The sequence below is a fragment of the Limulus polyphemus genome, unplaced genomic scaffold, assembly GCF_000517525.1.
Source record: "Limulus polyphemus unplaced genomic scaffold, Limulus_polyphemus-2.1.2 Scaffold3327, whole genome shotgun sequence".
NCBI classification, from domain to species: Eukaryota; Metazoa; Arthropoda; class Merostomata; order Xiphosura; family Limulidae; genus Limulus; species Limulus polyphemus.
Window position 1 is genome coordinate 61,252 of NW_013668937.1, and position 12,026 is coordinate 73,277.

At 34.9% G+C, this 12,026-nt stretch overlaps 1 protein-coding gene across 4 annotated transcripts in view; it reads left to right on the top strand.

Moving 5' to 3' along the window:
* LOC106469155 (ets DNA-binding protein pokkuri-like) overlaps nucleotides 1–12,026 on the top strand; it is a 53,210-nt gene that overhangs the window by 7,404 nt on the left and 33,780 nt on the right. Inside the window, exon 1 of one of the 4 annotated variants that reach the window (XM_022397579.1) lies at nucleotides 3,543–3,840. The exons of 2 other annotated variants lie outside the window; for them this stretch is intronic. The gene's annotated coding sequence lies outside the window, so the exon portion shown is untranslated. Of the gene's footprint in view, nucleotides 1–3,542; nucleotides 3,841–12,026 lie in introns of those variants that run through there. One more of the 4 variants, XM_022397581.1, reaches the window with a different exon arrangement.

Here is a 12,026-nt window from a genome sequence, read left to right on the forward strand (position 1 = left end):
TACCTTTTTTATTTCGTGACTGATCTTATTCATGTCGCCATTAAAACAAAGCTTGCGCAACACGTGTTCGACGGTCCGTGAACTATCGCCGTCTATTAATCTCAACAAGAGCTAGAAGCACTGTATCAACTTGCCCCTGTAACAACTAGCCCCGGTCTCCCCTACTGAAGTAGTAATGCCCTTAAAAGGGGGAGGAATGTTATGAATGTACTTTATAAAAAATATCACTAGGTGGCAGCACATAATACATCTGATATCCTCTGTGTAGTTCTTGTTGAGTGGAAGAACGAAGTAAATAGCTGACTTGTACTCAGTTGTGTGTTTCCAATAAAAGTTCATTCTTACAAAACAATAACTGTTTTGATTAATCACTCACGATATGACACTGGCCAAAGTTTCTACTGTGAAAATGAACTTATTATTGTACTTTATATTACAATAATTATACAACAATGCTCTGTAACATGACACAGATACTATTTTTAATACTTACGAGTGCCCTAGTTCTAGGCCTTTGGAATGATACACAAAATATTATTATTCAACATTTGCAATGGGCCTGGCACACATAAATAAACAGGCTATGGCATCTCATTCCTTGTTGGATTTTAAAATTACTTATGAAATTTCTTTTGCAGCTCTTATCATTATAGTAGATGTTGGCACGGGTAGTTGTTGGGTTTTGAATTACCTCGGTCTCTCTTTCTTTTTTTTACCACCAAAACACTAATTATTAATTTAAAAATTGAGAGAAAAGGTATAAAATATTACAACATTGCAGTTGTAAGCATGTGTGTCTCTGTCCGGCGTAATAAGGACGAGGTTAAAATAGATTTTAATTCAGTACTAGAGCTTTTTAACTGGTGGGATATCCCAAAGCACAGAGAGCACTTAACGTTAATAACTTTTCAGTTAAAAGTACAATTTGTTCAGGTCTTAAAGTACAATGTATTCTATTAATATAGGCCCGGCATGGCCAGGTGGATAAGGCGCTCGACTCGCAATCTGAGGGTCGTGGGTTCGAATCTCCGTCACACCAAACATGCTCGCCCTTTCAGCCGTGGGGACGTTATAATGTGACGGTCAATCCCACTATTCGTTGGTAAAAGAGTAGCCCAAGAGTTGGCGGTGGGTGGTGATGACTAGCTGCCTTCCCTCTAGTCTTACACTGCTAAATTAGGGACGGCTAGCGGGTATTATCTTCGCGGACCCTCATGTTGGGAATCACTGCTCTACTACAACGTTTGAAGGCTCTGTTTTCCTCTTAATATTTTCCCAACACAAAATTCATGACAGTTATCAGGGATATAATTCGTTCTTGTTGAGTTCTATCTTCATAAATTGAACTCTACTCTCAGACCCCAAATTTTTGAAAGAAACCGCGTGTTTTCTGATACAGGTGTTTCGAATGTCAGTGGTTGTAACCGGTCACTCCAACCTGCAATTACTAGCAATATTATATCTAAGTTAGCACACATAATATCCACACAGATACAGTTTCTATACAAAATCACACAAATAAAAATTTAAAAAAGTCACTTCATAACACAGATCACTAGACCATTAAAGTAAAATTTATGCTTATGGTCTTTTATATTTATATTGGTCAGTTACGTTGACCCAGGTCGTGAAGCTTGAAATCAGTTTGAAAGTACATAAAATGTAATTGCATATATATATTTATGTGTATATATATATTCATATCCAAAGTACATTATATTAAATTGATTTTGTTCAGTATAAGTCACGGCACTGTGAAGATAGCCACTATGTGTAATTAAATCTTTATGTAAGTTTATAAAGTAATGAGGTAAAGTAGGCCTCGCGCAGGGAGCTCACGTCGATTGTTCTAGTACACCCCATTACGTCATCAGAATTGACTAATTTGGAGGATTTGTTGTCAAATAGTCTGTCTACTGTTTATGTAAAAGCCGATAATTTAAGTTCATATTTCACAGCAAAAATCCACTCAGGACTTTAAACAGTAGTTATCCTTTGACGATTACTACATGGGGTAATATTCTTGACCTTGGCAATCTGCCGTTTACTTTATAAGTTAGTTTGCTACCGCTGCAGAGACCACCCACTTGTTTTGCTAACGATAAATTTTCGGACAAAAATAAGTATATCAATGTACAGGCGACTTCAATGAGGAAAGCGAATCTTTTGCATATAGAAAAGCCTAGATAGCTGCAGCCATGAAATATTTTACTCTGCGACCTGTATGACATAAGCACTTAATACGTGCCAAGTTTCGTATGGATCAGAGTTGGTTGGGGGGCTGGAGTGAGGTTAGTCCCTATAAAGATTGGCCCACAACTCTGGTTGTAGTGTAGCACAACTTCTGAAATTTGCGCCACAAAATAGCCAAACGTTAGCACTGAATATGTACCAAATTTCGTATGAACCAGAGTCGGTGGTGAGCTGAAATGAAGTTAGCCCCCACAAATGTTACCCTATATTTCTAGTTTTAGTGTGCAAAATACCAGAAATTATTCAGCAATAAATATGCGTCAAATTTGGTTAGATTTAGAGTTGGTGGGGCTAACATGAAAATAATGATCTGTAATGAACATTTTATTTGGAGAGGTTATTTATTTGTCCACGACAGGTGTTGAAGGGGGTTGCCCCTCGGGCGGTCAGAGATGAACCATCTTCTTCACCCAGTTAGGAAAGACAAGCTTTTCCAGTTCTTTTATACACGCCGTCCTTGTTTCTTTTGCAGAAGTTGTGATCAGTAAAGCAACCAACTATTAACGTGTTCTTGCAATCTGTTCTCTTTGAAAGTCAATGTAGGCCATTCTTCCTTCCCATTTTGCTTGTAAAATTAATGTGGAATAGAGCTTGCTTATATTTAAATAAAACAGATCACCTGTCTGAGAATACTGGAATCACTGGAATACTAAATTAATCAGTTAGCTGATATTGAGACCGACAGATTCTAACATCTGGGAAAGAATGGGTACATTTTAAGTGTTTGTTTTGTCCAACACCTGTACTAATGTGTTAGGGCTGTGTCATTTCTCCCTATCGAGAGAAAAAGCATTACGGTTTTAAACAATATATATAATTGAAGGAACCTTGAATTAATTTTTTAATATAATTTCGCCCTTAAATTATGAAGACTGAATGTTATCCATCATGAAAGTGGAGTATTTATGCAGTTACAGTATAGCACAAAAACCACCGCTTTCTTTTGTTAAATTTATATTACTTTCCTGGTGTCCTAGTTCAAGATACGTTCAACTTCAAATGACGAGGTTTAGCCTTGGTCCTGTTTATTAGTCTTATTGCCAGTAAAGGCCTACGTGTTGAAGGAAATAACAGCCACTGTGCGTATTCCTCCATGACACGTTATTTCCTTCTTTAGAGCGAAATACGTTTTGTTTTCGGTCGAATCGTCAAAAGAAATGAGCACAATTGATGCCAAAGCTTACAAGGAAATTGTTTCACGTTAAGCACTATTACTGATTGATATGCTTTACCGTGTATTACCAGCTTAATCTGACGTGCAACGGTTATTTCCTCTTTCTTCTGACGTCATAGCGGACTTCCTTGTCTAGACTTATGAGTTGTCGCATCAGGTTTTCTGCTATGGGAACCTGTGTCTGTCGGTCTCAATATCAATAGTTTTACTCGGTATATCTATCCGCTATACATGATTAGCTTGGAAAATTTAATGATTAATAGCTGGGAAGTGACATATTTTTCATTCCGAAGTTAAAACAATGAGCTCATGTATAATGGTTAGGTGGTAGACAAGTACACTTTGCCAACTGTATAGAACACGTAGTGAACGGTTTGTTGAAACAGTGTCGTTTGTTACTACCGTTACTTTGGGTGAGTCGAGTTCATTTCTTAGCATATATAATGTAACTACCTCATAATGGGTCATGAAATGCGTTTTTCGTTGTATTTTAAAGTAACATTTAACTACTTTATGTTACTTCCACTACCAGGGGCTTATTTGAACTAGTTAATTTGCCTTTTTTCAATTTTTTTATGTTCTTATACTTACGGAACGTAAACCATCTGTAAGTTAAAGGGTAGATTAGATTTTGGCTTTTGCAGGTTCTAATCTTAAATGATACTAATTTCCATAAATTACCGATGACGTCACCATAATTACTAATTCAAATGTGATTGAAAACCCTTTATTTTACAGGTAGTTCATCCATATGTTTGAAATAAAAATTTCACGTGTAGTTTAAAAATACGTCAGATAGAACATTAATCGTATTTTTATATTTTAAGTAAATAAATAAATATACGTTGTTTTCATACACGTATTTAATGCTACAAGTAATACTCATATAGTTACATGTAGTAGGCTTGCAGCAAGAGCACCCTTTTGCTGACTTAAGCAAAACAAACTTTATCAACAGCCACCACTGCAGGCAGTTTAACAGTCATTGCTTTTTTAATATAACATTGTTTATTAATTAAACATCAAAATTTATTAGTTTTAGTTTATGTTTCATATTTATTCTGTCATAACCAGGCCCTCTTAGAGATTCAGAGAGGCCTGAGCCACCTCTATCTTTTGAGGCCCCTGGCTACAAAAAAAAATATAAAAAAATGGTGACACATGAAGGAACAAATAAGACAATCATTGGCCCAAAAGAAAAGTGAAACATAATTTGAATATCTAATTTGAATGTATATATAATTAGCAGCTCTAAGATGAGAGTGTGTATCACATTTTGGTCTAATTGGGAGGCATATGAAAAACAGGTGCGAAACTTAACAAATGCAAAAAATAACAAGTGTCTAAATTTGAGATCTCTTTGAACTTGAGGCCCGGACCAATTGGCCTTAGTCATAACAGTTCTATTACGTCTTATACACTACACATTCAGTATATTTTATTGAAGAAATGCAGCCGATAAACGTAACTCCCCCTCTCCCCTGAATATCACCATAATAGTTCTGCTTCCAAATCAAGGGGCCCGGCATGGCCAGGTGGTTAGGGCGCTCGACTCGCAGTCTGCGGGTCGCGGGTTCGAATCCCCGTCACACCAAACATGCTCGCCCTTTCAACCGTGGGGGCGTTATAATGTGACGGTCAATCCCACTCTTCGTTGGTAAAAGAGTAGCTCAAGAGTTGGCGGTGGGTGGTGATGACTAGCTGCCTTCCCTCTAGTCTTACACTGCTAAATTAGGGACGGCTAGCGCAGATAGCCCTCGTGTAGCTTTGCGCGAAATTCAAAAACACACAATCCAAACCAAGGAAGAAGCTGCTGTGTGTACCGTTATCAATAAACATCCAAACCTTCATAACCGTAAGTCGTTGTAGTTGTATATGTATATGTGATACAAAAATCTAGAAACTGCTGCATAATTTCAAATGGAAGAATAGCCAGCGTCAAATGTTAAGATGATAATTACTCATTACTCCCAATTTTTTTCTATTTTCAAGAAATGTTCATGACACATCTCGTCATTTCTTCTGATATTTTCAATTGATTGTGTTCAAACATGTATAAGGGCTAGTATAATCTAAGGGTTGTGAGTTCGACTCCCTGTCACCGAACATGCTCGACCTTTTATATATGGGGGCGTTATGATTTAACGGTCAATCCCACTATTCGTTGGTAAGAAAATAACTCGAAAGTTGGCAGTGAATGGTGATGACTAGCTGCCTTCCCTCTAGTCCATCACTGCTAAATTGGGGACGGCTAGCGCAGACATCATTCGTGTAGCTTTACCCGAAACAAACCAAACATGTATGATATCAACCAGTAACTGCTGTAGTAATAACACTTTCAGGAATCTCAACAGCCTTTATTGTTAAAGACGGTGACAATTCAAAATTCATCTTAAAACTGTGTTTTATGTGGAGTATAGCACCGAAGATGCTATTTACACTTGTAAATGTGATGCTACGTCACAGATGGGCTGATACTTTTTTTTACACTTTGGATGTTGTACTCCAGTTGGTCTCATGACTATAACACAGGGCCTGATGCTGAAGACATGGTTATCATGATACACAATTTGAAGAATTGCATGGAATCACTAATTGACAAATTAACAAGTAAAAACATGCAAACCTAATGAGGAATTTGATCTGTAAACATGGTTATATCTGTAAGGCAACTTAACCTGTTTTAACTAAAACCGTTCTACTGGGCATATATTCGTTTTATGACTTGTGTACTGTAGGCGCTGCTTTGTCACGCTCTTGTTTGGCTAGTTTGATAAAAGATAGGCGTCACAAAGGTGATTGTCTAAACGCGTGGTGTCTGCTAGGTATTAGTTGGAAGTATAATTGGTATATTAATTAGTTATTTTCTCGTAAGTGACAGGCAGTATGTGTTTTGATTTAATAATATATGCAACTTTTTCCCACGTTAACATTCAGGTGGATACTGGTAAGAGGCTCTGATGTATTCATGCATACACGAGGGATGGGGAAGGCCCAAGGGGTTCCAGAATTCCTGATATAGAAGGCACGGAAATATCTGAGAATTTATCGAAAATATATTTTTCAGCCAAGACAATTCCGCAAATAAAGTTAATTAAAATAATTGAGATAAATAGAAAATACTAGATAGAAATGAGAGTTACACGGTAATCTTGAAGGGTTACAACGCCAAAAGTCGGAGTTTGATTCCCGCTTCGGACACAATACATTAGTCCATAGCGCATCTTTACGCCATAAAAACCCAACAACACCAAAACATAGAGGTGAGAGTCGGCAGTTAGGGGATCTTCAGCACTTGTTACGTTTAGAATGAGAAAACTACTTCTTAACTATAAGACAAGCATATAATATGGTCGTTTTCACGAATTAATCTTCAAGCGTACAAATTCCTTTTTCTTTGCGTGTGTATTGGACTGTTGGCGTATCATATTTGTTTGTTTGTTACGGATTTCGCGCAAAGCTACACGAGGGCTATCTTGTTACGTCTCGTTTGTTAATTGATTTTTCCGTAACTTCGTTCCAACGAAACTTTAACGACACAAGTCTTTACTTAATAAAACTGGTTTATTCTTTCCGAATATAACTCTGCGATACACTTAATCTCAATACTCGCGCTAAAACAACACTGTAACGAACGAATGTTAACTTCAACAATACCTTGTGACTGCAGTTCAATTACTCACTATCTATACACACATTACCTTACTTTACCGCGTCACGTTTTCCCCTCTTATATATACCAGCCTACCCTACTAGTAAATACTAGACCATTCGCCAAGATACGGGATAGTTCTAGAAACAAGAGAGCGTGAGAATTGTCACGTGATCTCGATGACGCAACAGAGTGTTTTACTGCCCTCTATAAACACCAAATTTTTCGTACTTTACGAACGGTTGTCACAGGCACGTGAAACGTAGTTCCGTAAATTTGAAGCCTACACTTCTCTAAAACAGAGATGAAAGTGCAAGAATTTGTGGATGCTTATTTTCCAATACATTATATTAACAAAAATAATGCTATTTTCATTGCTTCTTTTTGTGGGGCAGGTAAGTTTATTTTGTTGAATCATAGTTGTAAGATATAGTACTAGTAGTACTGTAGTCAATGGTATCATAAAATAATCATCAAAAACTAATACTTAATATTAATAATAGTATTGGTATTATGTTGGGGAATTTAAATATTTTAAAATACTGTATCACCGAGCCTATGACAGTCTGTGCTCAGTATATTTGTGGCAGCTTTACCTCCTCAACGATGACATTAGGATGGTATATCTATTGAAAACGTTGCAAAGCTGTTTTGATAGCAGAAAACTTTTTGTCAAGTTTTGATGGATCCACAATACAAATTACAGCAGAAAGAGCGAAGCGAGTTTGACTGGAGAGGGGCAGGTGGAATTATGATATCGAAATTTCCGGACTTAATGCCAAATAATGGTGAAATCTTTATGTTTAAGAAAAGGGTTGATGGGTATATGGAGGATTAAGGCTGGATTTAGTTTTCTGTTTGAGGGATGTTGGGACTCAAGACGACCTTGTTGGTCTGTAATTATAGTGTAATGCCGTTTGATGTCCTGTATAATGTGATAGGTTGTTTATAACAACAAAAGTGATGCAATAATTATGGAAACTAACTTTAAGCACATTAGTCGGTATTTTATGTTTCAGGATGTTTTTGCTTTTTTTATCAAATGGTCAGAATCAGAGCCAACCAGGGAGAATTCTAAAATACTTTTATTAGATTTATTGTTAACCTATAATAAAAATGTGGTTTCAAGAGCTGAAGTGGGTAACATAATTGGGTTTAATGTTTTGCAGTATGTTGAGATAAAAAAAAATAAAACTTTTGTACTTAATTTCCAGAAAATCAAATTTGAGGCCATGAGACAATGTTTAGTGGTACTGAATTGGAATAATGAATTAAAAGGTGGTGTGGGAAATTAGGATATCCTAAAAGGGTTATGAGAAATGATTTTTTGAAGTGTGTTAAAGGTGAGCAAAATGTTAAAGTTGAACTTTGGCATCAATTTTTTTCAGAACAGAGAGAGTACTGCTGATACCTATGGATTTTTTTCCTTTCTCGTAATGGAAATACTTAACTAAATTGCATGAAACTTAGAACAAACTTACCAAAGAGTATCTAGTTTCAGTTTGAAAAATTTCATGTGTGTATAATTTGATTTATATCTTCTAGGTTCCGAAATTTCCAAAAAAAAAAAAAAAAATGTGAAACTGAAAAAAACCTAAAAAAAAATACAAGTTCCTTTCATCACAGAATTTCAATATTTTTTATATTGTTCATGAGAAAGTTCCATTTTATTGATTGTACATCCAGTCAAGTTTCAAATAAATTGTCATTAATGCATTTCTTTTTATTCTTTCTTTTGCTAATTGCAGTAGTTACCATTTCTGACAATAATTGGTACAAACCGTGACAAAACTGTATTCATAGATGATCTAGAACCTGACTTTTCAAAATGGTGTAATCATTACTCTGCTATTATTACAAAGCTAGGTAAATATTTTGGTTGAGATAAATTTATATCTAATAAATATAGTTTGTTTTCGATAAAGAAATCAGTTACATTATGTATGTAAATTGTTTGAATACAAGAAACTTTAACTTTAAATTTAATAAATAATGATTTCAGTCTTTGTAATATTTTGCTTTCACCTACCATACTTGCTAAATATAATGTAGCTTACTAAATATATTTTCATTCAATAAATTTTACATGGCTTTCAAACAGATAAAATGTAAGAAAAACATTTTCAGGAACATAAATAACGGATTAAAAAATTATTCAAAAACTTCATGATCCATGGTTTGTTATAAAGTTGTCTAAACTTTCCACTAGATTCCTTTGTTTAATCCTACAAGAGCTTTGGGTACATATTGTTCCAATGGAACCATAAGTTACTGTCACAACACGTTATTTACTCATCATTGACTCGAGACGTTTATACAGTCATAGCTTGAGCCTTTATCTAAGTTGAGGGAGCATTCCTGAAAGGACCACATCTGTTTGTTTGTATCCCTAAACCTCCAAAGGAGTTTTTATACTTACTAAGCAGCTTTTTATTTACAATTTCCAGTATTGTTTGCTGCTACTTGCATTACAAAAAAAAAAATTTTATTTGGTACCAGCAACTTACCTGTCAACCCAGTCTATAATATCATGTATTTCAGCACTTCACAAACATATTCTACTACTAGTTTTCTAAGCTTCCGATAACAGAGAGATAGTCATTATAGTTAATAAGAGAGCCCACATTACATAAACCTCTTGGTCATCTAGTTCTTTATAAATATAATATATAAGGACAAGGAAACTGTTGGTCCATATAGGCTGTCCCATTTACTAAACAAAACTATACAAAAAGACAAAACAGTCAGCCCTTATCTTTAAAATGTTTATCAAGCCTTCCCTATCACATCTGAAGGCAACAAATACTTAAAGCCAACTACTCTGTTAGAAAAATAAAACTTTCTTAGCTGAAGATGAGTACTACCTGGCCAAAATTTATATTTGTGTCCCCTAGTCTGACAATTCTCACTATCAAGTATGAAAAATGATGATACATTAACATTACCAATTCCCCTAACAATATATCTCAATCGTATCACTTCTAAGTTTGCTTTTTCTAAGAGAAAACAGTTTCAGAGATCTTAACCTGTCTTTATATAACAAACTGCAGATTTCATCCTAGTAGTCCTCCTCTGAAATTTTTCTAATAATTCAGTGTCCTTTCTTAGATAAAGAACCCAAGAATGAGCACAATACTTCAAATGACCTATATAATGAAAGTATAGCTTCTTTATACTTGTATTCAGTACATACAACCTAAACTCTTATTTGCAATGCCACTAGCAAGAGTACATTACTTGGATTGCTTAAGAGATTGATCAACCTGAATACTTTTCCTCCATAACACTATTAAAGTTATACCAATCATAATTGTACTTGTAATTCAAATTTTCATACCCCACGTGTATTAACTTGTGTTTATTATATTTAAAAATCATTTACCATTTATTTGCCCAACTCATCAAATGATCTAAATCCTTTTGTAAAGCAGCAGTATCCTCACAGCCAGCAACACCAAAGACCTTAATATCATCAGTAAATTTAAGTAATTTATTGGCCATTCCTTTATGTATATCACTGATGTAAATCAGGAAAAGGTCCTATTACTGAGCCCTAAAGTACCCCACTTGTGACACTAACCTAGTTTGACTTAACTCCATTTATAACAATCTTCCATTTTCTTCAATCCATACACTTTTCAATCCAATGAGTCAACTGAGCCCCCACACCTATAGAGATCATTTTGGAAACAAGCCTTTTATGTGGAACCCTATGAAATGCTTTCTGAAAATCCAGATATACCAAATACACATTTTTACCTTTATCCACATAAGCAGTAACCTCTTCAAAAAAATCAAAAGATAAGTAAGGCAAGATATTTCATTCGTTAAACCATTTTTACTACCCAACAAAATTGCAAACAGCCAAAGATTTAAATTTTGGACTGTTTCTTTAATACTAACCAAACCTGGTTCTGTAAACTTTTTTTTACTAATATGCATCCTTTAAACCCAGCACTTTCTTTCTCACCCTCCCCAAAAGCAGCCTTTACTCTAAATAAATTTAATTCCTGTTTTGTTTCATTCATATTTGCTTTTAATCTGCTATTTTTCCACTCTAATAGTAATAGCACAATCTTCCCCATAACTTCATCTGACTTATTCTCAAGTAAGCAAGTTCTACAGATGTAATGTACTGTATGCCAGTCTCCTAAAGTTACAATCATGCTCACAAGTTCTCAAACTTAACCTAATTCTGGCACCTATAAATTTCACCTCACTTATCCTTATATAACCTTTAACCATAATGAAGCTAACTAGTCTTTATCCTGTATTTCAAACCTACAGCCACAATAATTATTTATTTAACTAAAATTAAGCTATTTCATAGTATATAGATTAATCTAAAAGTAAAATTTCCTGTTAACTAATACTAACACTCAGTAATCAGTAGCATTGCAGCTACTATGTACACCACGTCTGTAGTCAGACATAATTAGTAACTTGTTAATGTATTACACTCCTAGCAATCATAAAATAACAGAAAAAATAATTTTAACTTTAAGATCAATAAATACCCCTTCTTACTCGTTGAACAGTTGTGGTAATACTTTATTTTAATCTAATATTTAATAACTTTAGTATCTTACAGTCTCAAAACAAAAATAAGCGTAATTATTATATTAAATATTTCTTTTCATCAGAGGTAAAACTGAAAATATAATTTTTGAAGTAGAGGCCTAATGCATTCTTTGATACGCCGCATCCTGTGCTGCGAACTACAGTTTCGCCTATTCTAAGCTCAATAGCGCATTTTGGATCAGCAAACAAAATAAATACAGTTAGGCCTCTCACAATGGTGATATGTATATAATATTTATGAGTTTTTGAGTCATATTATTTCACCACATAGCATTAGCAACATACGTTGATTTGGGTGTGTGAATAATATTGTTACGTCTCCGTTTGTTAATTAACTTTCCGTAACTTCGTTCCGACGAAACTTTA